This window comes from Lucilia cuprina, chromosome 5 (assembly GCF_022045245.1).
Source record: "Lucilia cuprina isolate Lc7/37 chromosome 5, ASM2204524v1, whole genome shotgun sequence".
In the NCBI taxonomy this organism is placed as follows: domain Eukaryota; kingdom Metazoa; phylum Arthropoda; class Insecta; order Diptera; family Calliphoridae; genus Lucilia; species Lucilia cuprina.
In genome coordinates, this window is record NC_060953.1 from 19,493,467 (window position 1) to 19,519,171 (window position 25,705).

At 27.8% G+C, this 25,705-nt stretch overlaps 1 protein-coding gene across 27 annotated transcripts in view; it reads right to left on the reverse strand.

Moving 5' to 3' along the window:
- The window catches only part of LOC111683232 (myosin-G heavy chain), a 122,860-nt gene that overhangs the window by 48,762 nt on the left and 48,393 nt on the right, over positions 1-25,705 (reverse strand). For all 27 annotated transcript variants that reach the window (XM_046951432.1, XM_046951429.1, XM_046951427.1 and 24 more), the window contains one exon: positions 24,976-25,044. The gene's annotated coding sequence lies outside the window, so the exon portion shown is untranslated. The remainder of the gene's footprint in view (positions 1-24,975; positions 25,045-25,705) is intronic.

A 25,705-nucleotide genomic window follows, 5' to 3' on the forward strand; every position in this document is an offset into this window, starting at 1 on the left:
TAACCTAAATATTTTATATCGTTGCAATGTTGGTTAAGAGATAATCTTTATGTAAATAAATGTCATAAATAATTTAAATCTATATGTATGTTTTAGCTTATATTTACATACACACAAACACATTTTCATAAATACATGCCCACACACTAAAAAATACTCATAAACGCAGGCTGCATAATAATTTTCATGTCTACGAGCAAAAGGATAATACCTTTTTTAAAACAAAGATAGAAAGTTTTAAATATAAAAAAAGCATAAAAAGGAAAAAAAATTAAACAATTAAAAAAAAGATATATTTTGTTACATACACGGATACAGATGTATGATTTCGTGCATACATACATATGTAATTGAAATGTCAAGCTGTCAGTATGAGATTATTTTGGTGAAAATTTTATGTTGTTTATTTAATCTAAAAATGTAATTTTCTGTGTTTTCTAGTATTTAATTTAAAAAACTACAATTTTTTCTGTTGTATGTATAATTAGGATATTGCTTAAAGGGTTAAAACCTTACAAAATGTATCACAATATGTAATCTTAACAATCCTCAGACAGACCCACAATCATATACAAATATTTTCTCTTCACATCAAAGGATTTAAACAATTAAATGGTTTCGCTGTTCAGTAAATAAACTCATGTCATAAATATTTCTTATAATAAGAATGTATGTTTAGAAATTTAGTGCTAGATAATGGGTATAATATGTAGGGATTAAAAATTTCACATAACAGAGATTTTAAGAACAAACACTTTAAGTACATTCATGAAAACCTTTTAATTGACAACTTAAACTTTGTTGTAAATTCTCCGCCACTTTGCTTTTAAAATAATTTAAATAGAAAATATGCAGAAATATTTGTAATTTATTAAATAAATTTCAAAGACATTTCAAACTTCATATTATTACCAAGTTTTTTTTGGAAGTGTTGCCAGAAGAATTTATTTAATTACCTATTTTGATTGAAAAATTTATACATATGTAAGTATATGTCAAGGCACATAACTTAAAAAATTGTTTTGGATGAGATTTGCACCAAGGTAAGTACTATTGGATAGTAGGCCAAACACAGCTCTATAGGTCAATAACTATCGGAGTTAGAAGGCGTAAAAGTTAAACATTTAAGTCATACAGGGTTTTTTTTTAAAGAGTATAACTTTTATGTTTCCTTGATAATATCCCCTCATCATTTCATTCCTCGGACTTTCCTTGAAATAATTTGACATGGGGTCGAACCAGAGAACAACATAATCTGGTACTACAGGTGACTGGCTTGTTATTAGGTATGGGAAAGAAAGAGGTTAAAGGACTGATGTGCGGTGAAATATATATTTTCCTTTCTTGTCCATTTATGTTCAAAGAAAACTTTGTACATACCAGATTTACCACAGTGCTTAATACGTCAGTCTGCTGGTTACGTCTCTAGGTGCTGTTGCCGACTCAACAGAGGCCATCCAAATTTGGGAATTAAAGAAACAGGAAGCAACGTTCAGTTGGTTAAAGTTCCCTCAGGATCCACGTAGTGACTGTATTTTAATACTCAAATTGGCGGGGATAGAATTTTGGTTAAATATTGATATATCCAAATGCCGTATATGTCTAGATTCTCCTTTCGGACTTCTGAACTCGTTGAGTATATCTTACACTTCGCGTATTATTTTTATTGGTGGAAAATAATGTTTAGACATAAACGCCTTAAACAGTTTTTAGCAATTTTAATCGGTTTAAAATTATTAAGCAGCTAAAGTTTATTTATTTGCAAAAGTGTATCATATTTAATAAACATCTGCATGGGTATACTTGTTCTTAAATTCACAGTACTGCATAGTATCAAAATACACGTACACTATTGCGAAAATATTAAACAAGCATGTGCAGGATGTGTGGGTTCGAACAAATGAGTTATAATCACACACAACATGCTTAACATAGAAACAGAATATTACTCGTCTCGCTCGTTGAGAGTTGTGTAGTGTTTGATATAAATAGACAAAAACATCTTAATGGCTGCAAAAACATCTAGAAATCTACGAGCGATCAATGTGATCAATTCGAACTTTTACGTACAAACAGCCTTTATGCTTTGTAACCATAGTACTTCGCTACACAACACGATCGTAACCGAACCTCTTAACAAGGGCGTAAAAAATACAAAAATTTTATTTAGTTGCTTCGAAGCCACAAAGTATACAGAGATGTCACTTTTGACATTTGAAAAAGTCTAAAATCAGCTTTTGTTTGATTTTGAAATTGTTTGGTGAGAAGAGGTATATAAAATACAGCTAAAAAAAATCATTGAAATCGTTTTGTGCGAAAGAGACGGAAATAGCTATTTGCTCGTGACGTCTCTGTATACCCTGTGTCGAAGCATTCAACAAAGCAAGTTGATGTCGTTTTTTTAAATTACAATTTATTACAAATTATAAAATTTATTACTAATTATGGAATGCATATGAGTGAACACAATTATAAGTATTTTATAGCCATTGGTTCTTTGCATTTTGTCGATTAAAAGTAAACTCTTAATTATACTAATTGTATTTTATTCTTGTAACAAGGCGTTTTGTTTAAATAAACAAAAATTTTATACAATCACTCATAAGTTGTCTCGAAACATTTCGAAACAGATCATACATTATTCCGATTTGTTTTTCACTCTTAACTCTATTGTCGCTGTTTCTTTATATTTGTTTGCTTTTACACATGTATTTTTGTATGTAGATGATCAACTGCTTTTTAAACTTTGGCCGCACTACAGACAGTATTGATAAAATAAACGAGTGAATTGTAAGTCATTTTTACGCACTCGTGCAGATGTATAATATTTATATTGCCTTAAATACTCTTTATATAAGTTAACAAAATAAAACTTATTTAACACGTACAAATAAAATCATATACATACATAGATAATTACGTACTTAATGTAATTATATGATTTCTCTAGATTATAGTGTTTTAAAACTTTGTCCCAATTGTTTTTGTAGTCAAAATCTTGTCCCTTTTCATTGGAAATTTTGAAGAGAACATTGCTTCTTGTACATGTAATCTGCTTGATTGGTAAACATTTTTGACTAGTGTTGTAAAAGTTCAGTTAAGTTTTTACGATTAGATATTGTTCAATTGTGTTGACAATGTTCATGTAACAACTGCTTGATGTCCCTGTGGCAATGTCATCTTTCAACTTTTAATTTGACCGAAGTAACAACTTTTTGAATCTAAAAAAACAAACATACTTTATGTATTTTTCGTGTTGCCATCAGCCTTTCTAATGTTATTTTTTACATCTATTCTGTGTGTGTTTTTTTTTGTTCATAAATTCGCGTAGCTAGAACAACAATAATAATTTTTAATATGTCCTGCAGCTTGTTGTAAGTAGTTGAAAAATGTCAGCTTGACATAATTTAATTTTTTATTATTATTTTTTTTTGTTCATGCATAGTTCTTTCACAATTTAGTTAGTGATATAAAGTTTAATGAAACACGACTGGATGTTTTTTGTTTAAATACATTTTTTACTTAATTTTTTATATAAAGTGTTAATTAGGAAAATAGTGACACAAAAATAATTTTTGACATTTAATTTATAATGATGGAAATTGCTTTTTGAATGAAATTTGAAATATCCATTTAAAAAAAAATCTTCAAGTACTTATTAAAATTAATAAAGAAAATTATGAGAGGGAATGAATTTAACTTAATTATGCTTTAAGAAATTTTCTTATAAGTATTTAACAAAGGTTTATAGAATTTGTTTGATAAATTTCTTATTTTAATTCTTATAAATAATGCCCTTCGTATTTAGATTCGCAATATCCCATAAAGTTTATAATTTTATTGCTTTAACCTATATCGAAATATTAAGCGCACTACTAATAGTCTGGATTGATTGATCGATTTTTGAAAAGTGTGTTACTGAGAATCTTCTAAAGAAATATTTATACATATACATATAATAAAAACAAGTATGAATGTATAGTCGGACATTGCCGACTATATGATACCCTACAGCAGTCAGTATGTTAAAAAAGTGGATAATTTAAAAAAATAAAGCATTTAATTTGTTCTTTAACAGTATTGTGGAATATTTTTACGTATTATTGACATAAAAAGAGATTTTCTACAAGAAGGCTCATGGGGAGTAAGGGCAAATATGGGCCTATTCTTATAAATTTACATCTACCTCAAAGTAGATTTTAATCGTTTTATTAGATTTTAACCGTTTTATTAGAAATTATAAGTGAATTTTGACCTTCAAGACATTTTCTTAAGGGGGCTACTAATAAAAATTAGTAGTATCATTTATCGTTCCATAAAACTAAGTTTTGCAGATTTTTGTTGACATAAGAGAACATTTAACGTAATTATGAGCCTAAAGGCCCGATTGGGGTGTTTGGTTGTATGTGGGCTAGGCGAAATAATGGACCAATTTCAACCATTTTCAGCATCGTTCATCCAAGAAAAGAGTATGTGCCAAATTTCATCAAAAAATTGCGCACAAGGTTTACATTGATATACAGAAAGACAGACGGACTCAGAAAGTATTCTGAGCCGATTGGTATACTTTAAGGAGGGTATAGAACCAATATTTTTGGGTGTGACAAACATCAGCACAAACGCATAATACCCTCCCCAATATAGTGGTGTAGGGTATAAATATATATTTTATAAAACTGTTTCCTTATAAAGTGATTTTTATTGCACAATCAAATGGTCGTTTTTTTTAGAAATAAACGGTTCGATCAGAATAAAATTTTATAAAGGAGTAGTCAATGAGTATTCTAGTTTAAGTTTCAAAAATGGACCTCACAAATGGTCTAATTAGAGACTACAGACAAACATCGCAATATCCATTCTGTTATCTTTAAGGAATCTCAATACAAACGGTATGATAAACTTAAGTATTTATGTACCCTTCTTACGAAGGCGAAAAGTACAAGTAGACAAAATGTCATCAAACATTCATCTAAACGGTTTTTTTAGATTATTCTAGTATTTTCGCAAATATGCGTTATGTTCCTAAAATTTTAAAAACAAATCCACCTTGAAGTATATCAATCGAGACTGAGTCGATAAAGCCATGTACGTCTGTGTGTCTATCTACAACTTGTGTACACGCTACACAATTTTTAAGATGATATTTGACTCCCTTTTTTTGTCCAATAATAAATGTTGTTGGAAATGGTTAAAATCAGTCAATTATTTCATCTGGCCTCCTAACAACCGGACCCCAGAATAGGGCTTTTAACATCATAATTATTTTAAATATCGCAGTATCCTTTTAAAAACTGGAGAAACTTAGTTTATTATACTGCCGATTTTCTTAATGATCGGGCCTCATTTGATAATAGCACCTATACAAGTTCACTTATCGATAACGACTTGAATGTCCACAATTCACCAATAAACGCTAGTATCATGATAATATTCCCACCAATAAATTGGGTAAGGATCGGTTCATTTTTTGTTTAAACCCCCATATAACCGATTTAAACCTTTTAACTACGTCAAATATACCACAATTTTTCTAAATATCTGAACATATAAGCCATATAGCCATGTCCGACTATAATTTATGATATATATTTTAGCTTAGGTACGGCAGTACCGCAAATATTATTTTTTTAGTTTAATCAATAATACTTATGGATTGGGAGGTTTTCTATAAAATTTTATTTTGCCGGACTACCAAGCATACATACGTACCGTATTAACTTTTATAAATTATAGAAAAACAGAAGAAAGAAGGAGATGTATATAAATGCATAGAAATAAAATTAATTATATGACGTACAAATGTATAGTAGGAGTATTGATAAACTATTTATAAGAATTTTAAAGCAGATGGCTAAAAAAATATAAAGTAACTACTCGTAAATGTTTTAAACAATAGCACCTGCAAAAAGAAGAACTAATTTCCATTATATTAGAAATGATAAAATTTTCCATCAATCGATATTTTTATTTATATATTTATTTGTTCTACTTTATGGAAATTGTTAAGCATTTTAAATTAACTAAATACATATCTTACAATTTAAATGGTTATTGTGAAAGTAAATTGACAGTAATTTGTAAATTTTGATGTTTAAACAAGTTAGATTGCTATATTCGGCTATGCAATTATCTCCCTCAAATAACTTTTTTTATTTAAACCTATTTAAGAATTTACCGCCGTATTCATAAAGATATTAATCGCTAATTTTAAGTTTATTACGAACATTTTCCATATAAAATTCAAACAATAACTTATGCCCAGTTTTGTTTCAGCTATGATTAATTAAAAAATTGAAATTGAAAGTAGTTTTCGAAATTGGTTTGTATATGGATTGATACGGAACATATTTCGCACTAACTTATATATCCGTCGAATTTAACAACGATACCTTTAATAATTAATTAAATATATGCGTTTTTGGAAATGGGCCTTATACGGCACCTATGACCAATTACTATCCGATTTGGAAAAACTTTCGGATAAAACGTATTCATGTCGAATTTAATCCAATAGTATTATTTATAAATATACACGTTTAAGTGATTTTCCTAAAAGTATTTCGCTGAATGACCTATACACACTCAAGATGTGTTCACATTGAATCTAAATGATATCTGAATGAGTTATTAAAATATGTATGTGCTACTAAATGATATGATAAAGTGGACCTTATATGGGAGAATTACACTAACTTGAAATATAATAACTTGAAATATTCCCAAATTCCATTCCTTCCTATCACGCCACAATTTCCAGTAATTCACTATTTTGATTAACCCTTATTGGATGGAAATTGAATATTAAAATTTTTTAAAAAATTATTTATTTACTAATAAACTTTTGACAACACATATTTAATATATTCAATTTTACAAAATTATACATTTTTAAATTTTTTTTCAACAAAATTTGTTGGTTTATAAATATTGAAAATTCCAAAAAGTATTTAATAAGCTTCACAATCAGTCATTAAAATTTAAAGGGGTGTTACCGATAGAGATCTACTTTGGTAATATTTCTGTTTATATTATATTTATATATACTAAATTTTGTGTTGATACCGATATATTTAAAGGAGTTATTAACGATTAATTAATTTCCGGAAATAGGTACCTTTATTGAAGGGTATGAAAAATGTGAGAATTATATTTATGATTTTAATTACAATGAAAACAAGTTACAGTTCTACACTCAGCTGTGACGAATCTTATATAAATTTTATGTTTGTATGTTCAATATTTTACAAAATTCAATAAGTACCTTTTGAAGAACGAAAAAGTGCCAAGAACTTTAATGGGTTCTCATACTAAATTTCACGTTTCTAGGTTCAATACTATTGAAAATTCAAAAAGTACATTTAAAAAAACGAAAAAGTACCAAAAAGTCTACATTTATATGATGTCACATATAAGGGCTCTAAATAGCTAATAAAAAGTCTTTAGGATAAATATAAAAAACTCAAAAAGTAACTTTTGAAAAACGAAAAAGTACCAAAAAGATTATTTTATGGGTTCTAATCTAATTCCGACTCTTCATAGTTAATATAATGTTTCTATTGCAAGTTGATTTAATTTAGTTAATTTAATTATTGCAAGTTCGCCAATTTATGCAAATGTTAAATTAGATTTTAACGTAACCTATGAAAAATTTAAATAATATAATAATTTTTCAGATATATGAAATTTTGTATTCAATCCAAGGTGCCGTTGAAAGTCCCCCAATTTTTCTCTAAATGTTCGCAGAATGTCACAGTTTTTTATGTAAAATTTGATTTTTCTAGCTCTAATAGTTTCTCAGATATTTTTATATTTAATTCAAATGGGATGTTTTACGCCCCCTTTTTGTAGTCCGCTAATCTATGATCCAAATGTTCACATGAATGTTAAAGTTGTTATTGTGAAATTTGAGGACTTTGGCTCTAATAGTTTATTATATATAGCAATTTTTTTACTTAATTTCTATAGGAGGTTCCAAGCCCCCCTGATGAAAGTTAGCCCTTTTCACCCAAGTGTTTACATGAAATTGAAAGTTCTTCGAGCCAAATTTTTAAATTCTAGATCTAATAGTTTCGCAGATAAACGATTTTTTAATGTCACTTCCCCTATTGCTAGTCCGCCCACTTACTCACATTGACACTAAATGGTTCCGATAAAATTTGAGGACTGTCATGTTTCCTCAACTATTCTTATGGACTTAGGTCTTATGTGCAAAATTTTAAGATTCTAACTACAATAATTTCCTAGGAAATTGAATTTTAGTATGTAATCTCTATGGGTGGTGCCACGACCCGTATAGCTATTCCGACAATTTTTTGTCCTAAATACTCGTATCGATACTAAAGTGGTTCGAAAAAAATTGAGGACTTTAGATGTTATACTTTTACAGATATAATAATCCAAAATTTGTTTATATGGGAGGTGCTACGCCCACAGTAGCTAGGCTCTTCCTTTTGTCAACATGTATTCATAAGGACTGTCGAGAGTTTTAACGTGAGCACCTGCCGTGTCGGCCTTATCTCACGGTGGTCCTTTTCATCCACAGGGTACGGTCTACCATCGCCCCTTTGTCTTCAATGAAGACTCAGGTGGCAATTTTTGAACATTGGCTATGACCGGTACTCGAGCTATCTAATCTCTTGCCAAAGTAGTCACGTTGAAAGACAACCACACTACTATGGCTCTGTTGATTCGGCAACAGCACCTAGAGACGTAACCGGTGGACCGAAGCACGATCCATCAATAAGCCGTAGACATTGTTCTTACTCACAGTGACACGCTGTGGCAAGTCTGATATGAACAGAGTAAACTCGTAACATATCTGGACAAGGAAGGAAAATTAATCGGTATCACTTGTATATGATACCTTTCATCCATCATCATTCAACCCAGCACACATCTCATTTATTCGACACATTCATAGAGAAAAACATACGACACACTCATTTAGGTATACGGGTGGGGTAAGGCCCGCATACCTCTACATTCATTCCGTATCATATACAATTGACTCCAACCCATTTCCAACACTTAGTCCCACAGTCACTCTTCTGTGGGGTATCTGTTGATTTTCGGCAACAGCACCGAACTTATCCCGAAATATTGACTATTATCATGCATCAGTCTTTTAACCGCCACTTACTCTTCCCGCGAATTTGGGTTTAAACCACAGCCACTACGTGGATCCCGAAGGAACCTCAACCAACTGACCAGCCAGGACATAGTCCTGCGGGCAACTGGCCACCCGTAATAGCAGATTATGCGTGCTCTGGTCTGACCTCTGGCAATCTTTGCAAGAACTAAGCCAAACAGTAGACTGTAACCAATTTTTCAATCCCGGTCAGATTGGAGGCATTGGCCACCTCTATATAGCCCGGGATTGCAATAACACCAAGGCGGAGGTCTCGCCAAGGTAACATGACCCCGGGGGGAGTATTCATATGGATGTCAATGTTATCCATACAAGGACCCTAGCTGTTGCAGTTTCTAAGATACTTTTAATACTGATTTTGTATGTGGGCGAGGCACCTCGCCTACTTGACATTTTGAAAGAAAAGTTAGTCTATAGTTCCTTCCAGATATACAGAAAGACACCGTGAAAATTTCAAGAAAATCGGTCCAGCCGTTTAGCGGTCTATAGACTTTAAACAAACAAATTCAAATACATTAATTTTTATATATATAGAGTCAAAAAGTACCTTTTGAAAGTCGAAAATTAAGCGAAAAATCCCTTTTACAGGTTCTCACATAATCAGGGCTCTACATACCTAATTTTATGTTTCTAGGTTCAATATTATAGAAAATTTATGAAGTACCTTTATACAAAGATCGAAAATATACAAAAAAGTACTTCTTATATATTTTCACATAATCAGGGCTCTACATATCTAATTTCAGGTCTCTAGGTTCAATATAGTAGATAATTCAAAAAGTACATTTATACAAAATTTTATTTTTTCAAAAATTACCTTTTGAGGTACCAAAAAATCTGTCTGAGTTTGAATAAAAAAATCTCAAGTTTTAATAAAATTTTCAGAGATTGTCTCGGAATTTTGCTCATTTTAAATAGTTGATTTCAACACACATTTAGACGAACGTCTGAAATTGTTTTTGCATATATATTTATTTACTCACGAAAAGCATATGTACTACTATAAATACATTATTTATTAAGCATAAAAATATGAATACTTGCCCTAAAGCAAATTTGAACAGATGAAAACTCATGCATTCATATTTTACATATATATTTTCATTTATTAGGAAAGTCCATTCAATGAATGATAATGTTGTCCAAATATTTTACTTTTTATTCTTATTAAATTAAATAAGTGTCACACTAATAGATATAATGTATGTATAAAGTAAGTCATTTCAATTTTATGGAAATTTCAACAACCTCAAAATGGTCAATTTGCGGCTCAATGGTGATAGTTCAACTCATACCGTCTCGCACACTCTCATCATCGATTTGTTTTGGATGATGAAATATTCTACAAACAGTTTACAAACCACTACATAAATTGTCCATTTAGGTACAACCATTGAAAAAGTGCCTTTAGGTTAATTGTAATAAAAATTATTTATGTATATGAAACTGTATGTATATTTTATACATGATAAGTGTTGCCAAAAGTAACGATTTTATTCAATTTTAATTTGTAATAAAGCATTAAATTCAAAGGTACTTTTGCATAGGTGAGCTTAAATTTTGAAGACATTAGAATTATAATTTTTTTGTTAAAAGCGAATTACAATTTCTAAAATTCTCTCGGCAACACTTAGTTACGTATAAGATAATTTACTCTCTTGTACATTGTTTGTACAATTCTAAAAATATTTAATGCACACGCATGCATCTATGAAAATTTCAAAAAAAAAACTTTTTGCTTTAGAATATATTAGGTGAAAGTTTTATTTAAATATGTTATTTAAATTTAATATTTTTACTTAATTTAAAAATATTCATGCCCTAGGCAATAGTGTGACTAACGATATGAATGAAGCAAATAGGATTTTTTGATTACAAAGCGATTTTTAAGTTAACGATGGTTATTAAAACCTGTTTATACCCTACACCACTCCAATAGGTTTCGTATATTAGGTGCAAATTTGTAACGCACAAAAATATTTGATCTATTTTATGTATCGAGCTATGGCCATGTAAACCTGTAATCAGATAACAGATCGCAATTTTCAAGATAATTTGGCACATACGTTTCATTCGACCCATGGATGCAGCTTATTCAAAAATACAACCGTACCCCTCAAATAGGGCTTTTTAGCCCATAAATTTATTAAATGTTCTAGTATCTCTACAAAAATCATCAAAACTTTTTATATAAGTCTAAACTGTGCTGCCGATTTTAGTAACAATACGACCATACATGAAGATCTATTATTCACTTATAACCCACCAAAAAATCTTCAAATTTTGGTAATGAGTAATCTAGATAATGTACACCGAAAAACTGAATATGAGTTTTAATTATCAAAATAATTGTATCAAGCAAGTTTTGCACCTATAACCAAAATGATGATATCAATTACCAAATTTGTAAAAGAAAAAAAATATACTAATATAATTAATGTCAATAATTGAGACAATATTTAAAATTGATTAATTCATTAATTTTATAAATTAAATATTTAATAAATATAAAATTGATTTTTGATTAATTCATTAATTTTATAAATTAAATATTTAATAAATATAAAATTGATTTTTGATTAATTTATTAATAAAATAAATTAAACTCTTTGATAGAGAATTTTTTATAAATCAATTAAGAAGTTGATTAAAACAATCAAATTATTAATTGATTACACACAACATTAAAGAAATACTAGACCTTTAACAATGCATTCAGCATTTACAAAAATGATCACTTTATTGACACAATTTAACATATAAAGTGTTTCATAAATTGTAAAGAAACTTGAATATTATATGCCTAAAATTTTATGGACTATTTAAGAATTATAAATATTGCAGCACAAAAATTAAAAAATTATATATATTTAAAATAAATCTAAAATAGAAAAGAAGTCCAGAAAAATTTTTTCAATCAATTAAAAAATTAATTGAATTAATTAAAAATTTAATCAAAATTTTAGTTTCAAACAGTTTCAAAAAAACGAGATAATTAAGACAAATAAAAATTTGTTTAAATAAAAAATAAAGAAAATTAAAACATTTTAATTGAAAATAAACTACCGATAATTTTTTCTGTGTTAATGTTAATACATTACCTGGTAATGAGTGGTCGTTATCAATGCCACTATTTAATTTTTTATATGGGATTTGTAGCCAATTATCTAGAGAAGCAGTGCAATTATCTAAAACAGAGAAGATCAATATTGCCATTACATAACACGCGCATAGCTGACGCTAAGTTTATACACATACACTATAGGTTTAATTCTTCTTCTATTTAAAATGAGGAATATCAGTTGGTTTGCTCTCAACCTGAAAAACAAAAGCACTTGTCGAAGAAAGGTCTGTGCGCGGCGTTTTTAAAATACACACAGAAATACAACAACAAAATTTTGAGAAAGCCGAATTAATGTTCCTACATGAGAGAATAGTTGATAGTTTTTTATATATAGACTTTGATATACGCTGGCTGTCAAAATCCATAATAAATATTTGACAGTTAGCATATACTTTATAGTTTGTAGTCATTTTATTAGTATATATTTAATTTGAATGGAATTCTGTTCTCTGCTGCTTTACTAACACAAATAAAACTATGATAGTCTATGGTAGTATGTGTTTGTGCAACACTGATCTAATGCATCTATCCAACGTTTGTAGTTAGAGTCATAGTTGGTATCAGTATTAAAAAAAAAACCTCTATTTATACTTTTATGGAAAAAGTATAAATAGAATACAGTTGTATTTCAGAATTTTCCAGTTCTATTTCAGAAATTTTCATGTATATTTCACAATTTTCCAATTATATTTCAAAAATTTCTAATTATATTTCAGAAATTTCCAATTATATATCAGAAAATTCCAATTATATTTCAGAATTGTTTTTAATATTTCAGAAATTTCTAGTTATATTTCATAAATTTCCATTTATATTTCAGAAATTTCTAATTTTATTTCAGAAAATTCTAATTATATATCAGAAAATTCCAATTATATATCAGAAATTTCTAATTATATATCAGAAAATTCTAATTATATTTCAGAATTGTTTTTTATATTTCAGAAATTTCTAATTATATTTCAGAAATTTTCAATTATGTTTCAGAAATTTCTAATTATACATCAGAAAATTCTAATTATATATCAGAAGTTTCCAAATGTATTTCAGAATTTTCAAATTGTATTTCAAAAGAGTCCAGTTATATTTCAGAGTTTTCAAATTGTATTTCAAAAAATTCCAATTGTATTTCAGAAATTATTTGTTATACAAAAATATTTAGTAACAATTGATAATAATATTTTTTAGGTTTTACTAAGGGTATCTATATTTACACAAAATGCTATTTCATAGACAGTTATCTCATAGTAAAACATAAAAAAAAATATTATCAATTGTAGGTTGTTTTATAGTCCTAAAATTACTACATACAATGTTACTAAATATTTTTGTTAAAAAAATAATTTCTGAAAAACAATTGTAATTTTTTGAAATACAATTTAAAAACTCTGAAATACAACTGGAAACATCTGAAATACAATTTCAAAATTCTGAAATACAATTTAAAAATTCTGAAATACAATTGGAAACTTTTGATATATAATTAGAATTTTCTGAAACATAATTGGAAATTTCTGGAATATAATTAGAAATTTCTGAAACATAAATGGAAATTTCTGAAATATAAAAAACAATTCTGAAATATAATTAGAATTTTCTGATGAATAATTAGAAATTTTTGATATATAATTGGAGTTTTCTGATATATAATTAGAAATTTCTGAAATATTAATAGAAATTTCTGAAATATAAGTGGATATTTATGAAATATAAGTAGAAATTTCTGAAATATTAAAAACAATTCTGAAATATAATTGGAATTTTCTGATATATAATTGGAAATTTCTGAAATATAATTAGAAATTTTTGAAAAATAATTGGAAAATTCTGAAATAAAAATGGAAATTTCTGAAATAAAACTGGAAAATTCTGAAATACAACTATAAATGGTGTAGTATTAAGTGATAATGTTAACATATATTTCTTTAATAATTTAAATATAAACAATTAGAACAATTAGAAAAAGTAGAAATTTACAGTTATAAACATCAGTTCTAACGGAAAATATCCATCCCACTATAAGTATATGTACATATTTTCTAGCTAAAGCAATTTTAATTGAAAGTTCTACTTGACTGTCAGTTTCTTTCTTTGAAAACAATCAAAAATTAAACCTCAACTTTATTGGAAATTTAAATTTTTTTCTTCCTTTTCAACGTTTTTTTGTTGGTGGCTCTATTTCGTTATCTTTTTTTCTATTCGGTTATTGCAATGTAAGTCAAAATGTAGATTATTAAGTTTTTTTGTTCAATATGAACTGTAATAAAAGCAGCTTTTCGAAAAGTTTGTTTTGATTTTTACTTAAATTTGTTACTTAAAGAAACGAAGAAGAACGTTAAATGGCAGCTTGAGTTAAATAATCGAATTGCAAATTGTTTATAATTTATTGATAATATACTTGATATTTTACTGACGACAAACTAATAAAACTTTCAAACTTATTGAAAATGAAGGGATAAGATAATAAAAAACAAAAATTATAAAAATTACTGACAAGTAGATAAACGAAATATGAATTGCATGAAATAGAATATGAGGAATGGTGGGGGAGTAACGGATAATACAAGGATTACAAAAAAAATTTTACAACAATTCAATATACAATAGAAGCCGTGAATTTAGCATATGGCAATTTACCTGTTAGTTAGTATATTTTGCTAAAGCTTTGTCACGTGACTAATACAAATTCATTGTGAGATTAACATCGTTTCCATGTAACCTAATATTGTTTCCTTGTAAAATAAGCCAATTGATAAATTTAGCGTTTTTAAAACGACAAACATAGAATAATAAATCCTATTCAAATGTTTTTTACTGAAAATATTGGACAGTCTAATGCTGAAATTTCCTCACTTTTATAAAATTTGTCTGCGTCAAATTAAAATGCTTTTATAATTACTTACATATAATTACTTAAGCAAGTACTTTATTTTGAGTTTAGCGTTCCTGTTTTCACGAATGCGCAGAAAGAAAATAATTTTTTGTGGAAATGATTACACTATGCGACAAAAATAAATACTTGGAAAATGATATTATTTCTCTGAAAGTTGGATCCGAGTAGAACGAGAATATGTTTTTAAAATTTGCCAAATACCTCCAAAATTTTGAGTTACGGGTAAAAAACGGTTTTTCGTACCTTTAAGCACTTATAATTCAGTAACTTAGTGGAATCAGAACCGATTTTTAGTTTTTTCACGGATTTAGAAAGCAGAAGCTGGGGCATATATAATGACATATATAACGTTTAAGTGACGTGGAGAAATATGTGTGCATTTCATCAGCAAACATATTTTTTAATTTTGCACCGTTGTCCAAGTTTGGAGATGTTTTTTGAAAATATTTTATATAGGAACCGTACTACTTATTTGGCCGATCCTCATACAATTTGGTGGAAGGATTTAAATTTATAAAAAAGTTTTTAACGCTGAATTGCATCGCTATATTGATGTTATTAAAGGATTTATGGAATTAAAGGCGTTTGATTTTACAAGAATTTGCATTGGGACTAGGATTAGATAAGGTCCGATCATTACAAAAATCGGTATAATTGAGTTTGCTGTAATCTTTAGTGATACTGCTGACTCTTTAGACAATTAGGTCTTATTCGTTCCTAGTCTCCATACAAACGCTCTTTCAGAAAATGACATGAATTCCATAAATCTCCTCTTAATATTAATATCACGATTAAATCCAGCATAAATAAGTTTTATATAATCATAAATCCTTCCAAAAATTTTTTAAGAATAGGCCTATATTTAATCCTATCCCCCATATAAAACATCCTTCAGAAAATACGTTTTTAAACAATTTTTTATTAAGAAAAAGATCAATGGCGTCGGCAATTGCTGACGGATTTCTAATTAAATAATAAATATCATGGTTCCTATATAAAATACTTTCAAAAAACATCTCCAAACTTGGACAACGGTGCAAACCTAAAATAAAAAATATGTTTGCTGATGAAATGTACACATATCTCTCCAGGTTACTTAAACGTTATATATGTCATTATATAGGCCTCAGCTTCTGCTTTCTAAGTCCGTGAAGAAACTTAAAATCAGTTCAGATTCCACTATGTTACTGACTTATAAGTGCTTAAAGGCAGGAAAAACCGTTTTTTCCCGTAACTCAAGATTTTGGAGGTGTTTGGCAAATTTCAAAAATATATTCTTGTTCTACCCGGATCCACTTCCCAGGTATTTCAATTTTCATTTATTTTGTCTCACTGTGTTATTGTGTAAGACAGCGAACTAACAAGAAATCCCGAATTGTGTTCGGGTAAGCATTAGTTTGCTTTTAAAACAAACATAATATAAGTAGTGATTTGTAAGCGAGTGTGGTAATTTCCTCAAATGTGCTCATGAATAAGTAGTAAAAAGCGGCTTAAATATAAGATTTTACGTACACATACATTTGTGAATAATTTTTTATTGATCAATCTTCAATACTTCAATCGATCTTCAATACATATGAAGAAACATGTAACGATAGGGTTATAATAAAATTAAGACCTAATACTACGTGTAATCATGTAGTATTCTGATAAATTTCAAATTTCGAATTTTGTAATAATTTTAAAATTATGTATGAAACCTTTAAAGTATTTGCTACGAATTTTTTTTAACGCTTTGGAAAAAGTTGCAGAGTTTTTCAACGTAACTTTTTTAATCTATGTAGAATGAATAAGGCTGATTTGAAAAAAAACACGCAAGTAGTTAAACATTTAAAAATACATTAAAATTGCTAGACATGTTCAATACTCACACATAATTTATTTTTATTAGTAGTACAAATTATTGTTATAAATTAATGAATTTATTTATTTGTATATTAGGATAGGTCTGAAATAACTAAAACTGATATATGTATGTATGTGTATATTTGTACTATAACTCAAAGAATTCATAAAATGTGAAAACTTTCAAACTCGAAATATTGAAGTCAAAAGAAAAATTAAAAATTTTTTTTTTTTAAATTTGCAACAAAAGTATTTTTTAATTTGGAATCACCCTATTATAAATTATATGTATGTTATAAAATGTTTATGTATGAATTTATCATATGTATATGTGTATGTGTTCATACCTATAAACTGGACGCCGACCAGTATTATTACGCTAAATTCAAACACATACCTTCCATTGGAGATAAAAGTGTATAAGTGCGTGCACGTTTTATCGATCCATAAAAATCTAAATATGGATAAATTAATTCATGTCAGTTTTTATGACAATACGAGTGGAAACTTTAAAGAATGTGTAATAAGGTGGTACAATTTTCTTATGAAATAATTAGGATTTCGACATTTAGTTAAAACTGCTACTAAATAAAGAATAATTTTTTAATATTGTAAATGTTATGGTAAAAATTTATTGACATCCTTATAATAGGTAGGTAAAAATTATTGAAAGTTTTCTACCAGAATCCATAACATTTGAGTGGATTGGAGTTATTAATGACGGACTAAGTGCGTCTGTTCATATCGATGTTAGAGTTGATAATTGAATTGTTGAAATTTTAGGACTATATTATATGCTATAGTTTCTCATGTATACACATTTAAGTATTTGATTAATATAAGGGAATCCACGCCCACTGATTCTAGACCCTTTTTTCCTTAAAAAATCATATGAATACATTTGTAGTTTTCTAGATATATAAATTTTAGTATTTTATGCCACTAAATACAAACGTCAAAGTTGACAGGGATTTGAACACTCTAACTGTTATAATTTCCTAGATATGGATATTTATATTTGTCTAATATGGAAAACGTCACGTCCCTTACTGCTACCCCTCCCATTTTTTTAAATATTTATATAGTCGTCGAAGTTGTCAGTGCGAAACTTTTGGTTTGTAAGTATATATACGTATTTTAATGTATATTTTGTATATGGAAATACTGTCAGGGAGATCAGTCTTGATATCGATCTTATGAAAAAATTATCTACAAAGATAAGTCCAGTGTGTGAACGACGTTTTCACACTAAAATTATTTTTTCTCCTTTTTTGTAAAAAATTAAATTCGAAAATAAAATGTATGTACTTATATAAATCTATTTATAAGTCATTACTAGAGTAATGCAGACGGTATGTAGTAGTCAAGATTCTGATCAGCTTATACTTTGCTGGATACAGCTGGATACTTTGAAGAACTCAATACAATTACCCAAAATATTGATGAAGAATGATATGAACATTGTAAACTATATATAATTATTATACATATGTATGTACGTATAACATGTTAACATAAGTTATAATAGTTTCAGGCTTATATGTAAACTTTTATAGAAAGTTTTTTATTTTTGTACCATTTTAACTATTTGTACTTCCTTATTCCTTCAATCATATTTTATTTTATTGTTGTTAAAGAGAAAACTTTTTAGTTCACATGACTATGAAAAGAAATAGAAAAGAAAACTTTGTTGTATTTAGTGTTGGTAATAATGGTAAGGGTTTGGATAAAGTTCTAAATCCTAATTACTGTTCTATTTTTAGGTATATGGAACACATTGTTGTATACGTAAAAAGTACTTATGTACACTTGCATGTATGTAGATTTAGAAGTACATATGTATCTAACTATGTATAATTGTTATTGTTTTATTATATTCTAAGGTTTATTGTATTTTCTTTAGTTCCTTTAAAACGATTTAATTAAACCTATAGGCTAAAATATACACTTACAACCAAATAAACAAACAAAGGGACACATTTTTACATAGAAGTTGTAGTTGTAACAGAATTAAGCTAAACTAGGCTAATAAAATTTACAGTTCAACTGGGAATGCATAGAACAAAGATGTCCTTATTATTCACTAGTACTCGTACAAATGAATCTTTTTCTGTCTTCTTGTGTCCTTTTATATTCTTGTTATTTTTGTTATTGTTAATTTGCTTTATTTTTTTGTTGTCTTCGAGTCCTGAGGTGGTAGCGGCAGTAGCAGCAGCACATGACAAATTAACTATGCCAACTAATGTGGCAAATGTGACAAGTGTTTTACGTACATATATAGAATGTATATTGTATATATAGGAATGTATATGTATTTAAGTTTCCATATGTACTTATTCTGCCCTATACCTTCTTTAAATCTTTTCTTTTTCCAGCTGACTGTGGGAAATTATTAAGGTGATTGCGAGGTATGCATAAATATGCATTTGTCTTTCAGTTTTACTTTCATTTTTCTGGGTAGGTGGTACTTTAATTTATACTAACATACACAGAACAACATACATACATGTATATATATATATATATATATATATATATATATATATATATATATATTTATATATATATATATATATATATATATATATATATATATATATATATATATATATATATATATATATATATATATATATATATATATATATATATATATATATATATATATATATATATATAATATATATATATATATATATATATATATATATATATATATAGAAAACGTACTTTGGAAGTATGAAGAAAATTATAATTTTAGTAATATTCCCCACATACACATTTATCAAAAGATGCATTTAGTTAGACTTAAGCCCATCACTAGGGAAATATGAGGCTAGAAAATTGCTGAGTTATAAAAATAATTCCCAAGTAATTTCTTGGTCCAGTGGTGTAACATGTGACACCTTTAAACTAATAATAACGTACATTAGAAGTTTTACGTGTAATTTAATATTATAATTGTTCTTGAATCCTCATGGATTCAAACTTTTGTATAATATGTATATGCATATATTCATATTCAATTAAAACACATAAAACTTAGTTTGTGTTATAGTTGAATGGCAACCCAGCAAAAACATGCAATGAATATTAAGGAGTTAACATTATTAAATTTACTTATACAATAGCATAGCCACCTAAAAGTTTCTTCGGATTTTCTTGAGAGATTTTTCGCTCGGTTTTGACATTCCCTTAAGCTAGCTTATGTACATTATAGTTGAGCCTTAAATCATTCTTTTAACACGCAGATAACATTGGTGGTAAGTACTAATTACGCTAGCATACAATTATGTAAGTACTTACTACAATCATCTGCAAATAAGACGTTAGATAAGTAGCTATGTATTGGAGAAAAACTGACTACGAATATAGGTCTACTACTAGTTTTGGTTGAAAAATATTATTATTTTTTTCGTTTTTATATAAACAACAACATTCGAAATCAAGTAAGAGTGTTATATTTGGCTATGCCGAATCTTATATGTCCACCATCAAACCTCGTTTGACTCGAGTGAAACTTACTTATGTCGAATTTCATCTATAAGCGTTAAAGTAATTTTCTGAAGGGAACCTTAGGGGGGATAGGGTCAATTATGGGTCGATCCTCATAAAATTTGTGTGGATTTTCATCGCTACGTAATTTTAAGCCAGTAATGAGCGTTAAAGTAATTTTCTGAAGGGAACCTTATATGGGGGGTAGGGTCAATTATGGACCGATTCTTTTAAAATTTTGCATAGTGATTTTGAATCATAAGAAATTAATTATGTCGAATTTCATAGCTACATTCGTATTTTTAATCAAGTTATGACTGTTAAAGCTGTTTTTCAAGGGGTCCCTTGAATAGGGGCTATTCGAAAGGAGATTTCTCGTCTTGCTCTCGTTAGGATCGATCAGGCACGTGCAGTGATTGTGTATAATCTTACAAAGTCGGATCTTTCCCGAATAAGATTAACGGCAAATGAAAGTATACAATTAATAGAGCCAATTGCCCAAAGGGGTTTAAAAGTTATAGGCATTTGAATCTTAGCTTTTTTCAGTAAAACAAAATATCTGAGACCTTAAGTAATTGAGTAATTTATATATTGAATTATTTCATTGGAAGCATGTACGCTGAACTCTCTGTCCACCATATTTTTGAAGCATACAGTAAAATTTGTTTAATTACACATTTATAAAGCCAATTTTTTTCTTTTCATAACAATAACTATTAAGCATTTAAAATCTCTGAGCTAAATTTTTTTACAGAAATTAGGATTGCTGACAACGATAATGTGAATAATTAATTTAATTTATAAAAGCAAAATTAATTAATATACAGTTCTTCCTTACAATACCTATATTCAAAAATTAAAGCAAATAAAATGACAGATGAAAAAAATTGTCTTCACGCTTCAAAAATTATTTTGTTTATTTCGCTTGTCCTAAAATAAAATTTATTTTTCACTTATTAATTTATGCTCTCTTGACGATTGTCATAAACCCAGCAAACATTTACTAATAAATATTATCTTTATCAAATAAAAAATTCAATTACAAATGGAATGCAAATTATAGAGCTCTGGCTAATAAGACTATCGGCTCTTACTAAAAACTAATTGTAAACTATCAATTAATATAACATACTGATACATAATACAACTTATAAATATATAATTGGGGTATTCACTGGGTGTGCTATCAGGTCTTATTGCCATAAAACACTAAAGTTTTATGACAGTTTAAAAATTTGTTATTGTGCTTCAAAGAAAAAAGTCTTAAAATAATATCGCCTTTTATGATTTGTTTATAGTTTTGTCATAACTAAACAGTGTAAATCAAAGTCAAAAGGGAAAAACTCCTCATATAGCCGGTGATAGTATTTAGAAGTTGCCGAAATTGAATATATGCAATATGTACGTAAACATGATAGAAATTTGTGTAAATTTCTATAACTCAAAATTAATTAGATCTTATTAATATATTTATAAAAGTCATCAACTTTTAAATTAAAAATAAAAATAAGAAAATGTTGTTTGCGTTTTTTTACTGACTGCAAGCCACCGAACCTATTAAAAATATCCGCCGTCAGAAAATATTTTCGCCTTAGTCATTAAGCTGTTTATATTTTTAAATAATTTTATTTATCCAAATTAAAAAAGAAAATATTTATTACATTACAATGTCCAATATGTATTTTATGCCCAAACCGACGACCTGGCTTTTGGCATTTTTATTAAAAATATTTGTAAATTATATATTTGTATCGATGTGAATATGTTTTAACATATATAAAGTCTAATATTTTGTCTGCTGGGTTTGATTGCAACTATCAAGTCTTCATTTATATCCAAAAACTTAACTCAATTTTCTAATTTATTTATTTACAAATGTTCTATTTGCTAAATGATACAAATATTACAGTTCAGATCAGGAGACGATGGTCAATTTTTAAGAAAACCACCAGGAAATGAAATAGAAGTAAATTTTATCTAATGATGATTTGCTACTTATTTGGAATATTTAATAGCGAAGAGCATAAGAACAGCTGCAACAATGAATTTTGTACTCGCAGCTTTATGCTGGTTAAACTTATGGCTGGAATAGGTTATATGATGAGAACTTGTTTGGCTGGTTATTTTCCCTTAGTTTATTTGGTAAAATAAACTATGTTGGCCCAGAAATAAAAAATGCTGAAATTTCAACCAAACAATAAAATGCTATTTCGCCTTTCTTTTGTATAGATTTCAGAACCTCAACATAAAGTTGAATTTAGTTTTATTACGTTTCTGTTGGAGATGAAAAGTTAAAGTGAAATAGAAATAAAGCAACAGAAACATTGACAACAGCAGCATAGCAGCACCAACAAAATAAACCTTCATACTATTTTTAGAGAAAGATTTGCACTCGACAATTTAATATAAAAAAGAAAGAACAACTACATTATATGTTGTTGCAAAAGCCAAATCCAAAGTCAAATTTCAACAAATATCGTCGTCATACAATCCATGCTAAAAATAAACAAAAACTATATATTTATGTAGAAATATAAAATGAGGGTAACAAATAACAAAAATAACCATTGGCACTATAAATGAATCATCATTTTTCTCGCAAAAACAATAAACCCAAAAGAAAACTCAATTTTAAGTGTCTTCCTAGTGCAACAATGAAAGAGTTTTGTTCATAGTATTTTTAAGGAATTTCTATGTAACAGGAAGAAACAGATGCTATTGCTACTTAAATAAATGAAAGAAAAACAAAAATTAATTAAGCAGAAAATACTATAAAATCACTTTAAACACTATTGCAATTGGCAGGAATAAAAATGGAAAAAAGATTAATGAAATTCAATTAAATCAAATGAAATTGCAACATTTCACTTGCTGGGTAAGAAGGAAAGTAATGTAGGAGTTAAGTATGTAATATTTGCTATTGGCTACTTGTTATTTAAAATAATTAGTAACAAATAAACCTACAAATATGTTATGTAATAACTAGTTATTTTGGAATGTTAAAAAGAGTACAAAAAGTATGCAGGCGTTCAGTTTTTTCAGTGTTTATCTCTCCATCTTTTACATTCTTACTCAACAGCATACTTTTCTATGACAACTACTTATCATCTGCATTACTTAGAAGTACTCTAGTAATTTCTTTCCTTTTTTTTTAATATGATATAAAAGTTCTTTATTTTCGGCTATATTTTATAATTTTGTTTGCAATAATTTTGTTTGCCTCTTTAACTCCTTATTTGTAAGCAATGTCAATGTCACTTTGAAAATTGAATTGAAAATTGACACTATTGCTATGTTGTTACCGATTCTACCGATAACAGTTCGACTGATTCACCTATTTTGTCGTTGTGTTTGTAGCATATCGAAATAATGGCCTAAGACCAATAAAAGTGTATTCTTATATTCAGAGTTCTTGTGAGATTCTAAGACGATCTAGCCAAGTGCATTAAGTCTATTCAGCAAAAAAGAATGAAAATTTAAGTACTTCAGTATGTATCTTATTAAAAATTATTTACTCGGGATACTCTACTCTACATAACTCTACTCTACACATGTAAGTAAAACTCACAAGAATATTCATGTACAGTAGTATACATATAAAGTGCAATGTATATTTATAGAAAGATTGGATGGTATGACTCAATGTGTTAAGGTCATATATAATTGCTGATTACTTTATATATGAACATACATACATATGTATGTATTGTGATAATATATATGCTTACATACATAAAATATACATACGTCTATATATTTTAAAATATATGCATGTACATGTACATGTTAAAAGTAACTATTACAACAATAATTAAAATATCCTTGTTCAGTTCTTTATTACAAAACCAATGCCTCATTCAATCTCATTCTCTTAAGGTATGTTCGCATTTAAAAAATATTTATTAAAAAATGTGTGACCATTAAATTTTTGAATTTCTATAGTTCACAGTAGAAGAGATTTTACAACAGGTATGCTGGGAAAGAAGTTACACTTCAACAAAAAATGTGTATTCTTTGTCCTATTCGTTTTTTGAATTCTAAATTTATTAAAAACCAAATATGACAAATTTTTAAGGTACATATGTATATATGTACTTTAGGGTAATTTCATGTGAACTGACCCAACTGAAACAATAGATTTTGACGAAATTTGCAGTTTATTACTAGAGGGTGTCAAAGTTGGACATTTTGGTCATGCAGAGTTTTATTCAAATGAGTGTAATTTTTCAACTATTGGTCCTAGAAAAAATTATCCAAAGGAGCTATTTCTTCATTCTTTCCAAAAAAGTTCCATAATAGGATGGGATATTAATCAAAAAAATTATTTTTTAACTAAAGAATAAAATATTTCCTAATATTTGGCACTATACTTAGTTCCCATATTTTTTGAAAATGGACGTTTTTTTTGTATTTTTTCGGAAATGTCTAGGCCTTAACTGAATTTAGTTAATAGTTCATGAGATGGCTTACCTTTTAAAAGTCGAATAATCCAGAATTATGTCGAAATCACTCTTGTTCTTTCATTAAAATTGGATCATGCTAAAATGAAATATAATCAAAAAGGAATTTAAATTAATTATACATACATATAGTATTTGTAAATGTCAAAGTATTTTCAAACATTTTATTGGATTTAAACTAAAAAATGCGGGGTTTTTTAAATTTGAAAAAAAAATTAAACATAAAGCCGAGTAAGAGCATTTGGGAAATTACAAAGGACAGCATAAAACTTTAATAGGATATACATATTTTAATAAACTATTTAAATATATCCTCAGATATCATTCATAGCTATCCTTCTGAAAATTTTCAGAAACAAAATCAAATCACAACTTCCAAAAATTGACACTAGAATTTTTGTTAAAATTGATTAAATACGTATATCCATATATTTTAGTTTAATGTGTTCAGTTAATAATAATTGAAAGATTATTAACTAAGACCGGGTTTCTTACTACTCAGTTAAACTAGGCTTAGATTAAACTCAGAACAAATTTAGTCGGACTTTAACCGATGATTATGTTTTTCAGTTATGGAATTAAGTTCAGTTAACTTTGCTAGTATTGCCAACTTTTCACTCAAATACATAAACAACAAGTAGGAAAGTATAGTCGGGCATGGCCGACCATATAATACCCTACACCATGAGTATATTTTTAAAATTTTTACTTTTTATAAAATTTTTATTTTTTGTAAAGAA